The following is a 1,577-nucleotide window of genomic DNA, read 5'->3' as shown; positions in this document are numbered from 1 at the left end:
ACTCTTTATAAGGCAGACAGCCTCACCTTTCTCCAAAGGAGTGGCTGGTGGGAATGAACTGCCGACTCTGTGGTTAACATTTAACCTGCTGCACCACAGAAGAGAAGGCAATTGAAATACAGTGAAACCTGGGAGCATCAAGACTTGAGGGGATTGCTTTGTTTTTCCAGGTCTCACAAGTTTTCTGTCTTTGACAGCACTGTCTTACTTCTTGTTTGTCACTCTGTTAGTGAAAAATATTTGAATTTTCCTTCTCTGACAGGTTTCCGCTGTACACAGATTCCAGTTTTTGTGGGTTTTATGTATAAACAGGGTCATTTTTATACTATTTGTAATATTGTCTGAAGAATACTCCTTAAAGAATTTGAAAATGGTGGATTATAGGTATGGATTTCATTTATGCCTTTATCTGTTTCAAACAACCACAAGGTTAATCATATAGGCCTTGGAAATTGAGACCAACTGTCAAGTCTGAGACTACTCTCTGTTCTTGGCAAGGCTGCTTCCCTGCACCTCTGAGGCTGTCTTTGCTGCAGGGGGCTGCCATTCAGTAGCCCAGCTCTCTGACCTCAGAGCCACTCAGAATGATCCTTTCTGCCCATGCCTCAGGTTCACTAGTAGCTAAGTTAGTCACAGTTTGTAAGCACCATGACATTATATATACCTTCTGTGACTGATTTAAAGTTTGTGTTTGATACAGCCCTTCTCATTTTACTGCACTTCACAAATACTATTTAGTTTAATTTACTTGTGTTTTGGACATTTGTGACAATGCTGAATCAAACAGGTATTACTGGCTTCATTTTTCTAGAAGCATGTGCTCACTTGGTGTCTGTGTCTCTGTGTCTATTTTGGTCATTTTCACAATGTTTCAAGCATTTCCATTATGCTTCAGTCTAGTGTCAGCATCACTTTCCCATGCACTTGGAAGCCGAAACACTCATGGAGTAACAGCAGCAGTATCATTAAGGCATGCCCGAACACTGATTGTTTCAACAAAATTTACATTAAGAATTAACTCAAACCAAGGATGTTCTACTCATGATCAGACTTGTTAGACTTTGACAAGAAATGTTTTAAATTGCTTTTTTCCCCTTGTAACCCAGAATCAGTTTTATAGCTATACACTCAGGAAGCAGTCAATGAAAAGGAAAATAACTCTGTTACAATATAATCCTGTAAGGGAGATACTACAAACCTCAAAGAAAGCTAAAAACTTATCCTTCTGCTTCAAGAGCATATTTTTCCTCCTAAATAACTCTAACCAGAACAAGGATTTGAAATTTATCTGTATCCAATTTATTAGTAAAACATAAAAGCATTATAAGAGAATAAACTAGAGTAGATTTGCAAGCCCTGAAAATTTAAAAGGCATACAAGTGGGCTTTTAAATGTTTATGATGGCATAAAGCTTGTAGGTCCATCTCCTGCCTATAACTGATTGGAATACCTAAAATGGTGCTACAATGTGCCCAGTGAAGGAAGTTTCCTGTGCAGCCTCTGCAGTATATAAGAAGCCTGAACCACACCCAGTTCTCCAGAGATTGGAAATTTCCACTTGAAAGGACAAGCAGACC

This window comes from Chrysochloris asiatica, unplaced genomic scaffold (assembly GCF_000296735.1).
Source record: "Chrysochloris asiatica unplaced genomic scaffold, ChrAsi1.0 scaffold00517, whole genome shotgun sequence".
Taxonomy (NCBI): Eukaryota; Metazoa; Chordata; class Mammalia; order Afrosoricida; family Chrysochloridae; genus Chrysochloris; species Chrysochloris asiatica.
This window is presented reverse-complemented; position numbering follows the sequence as displayed.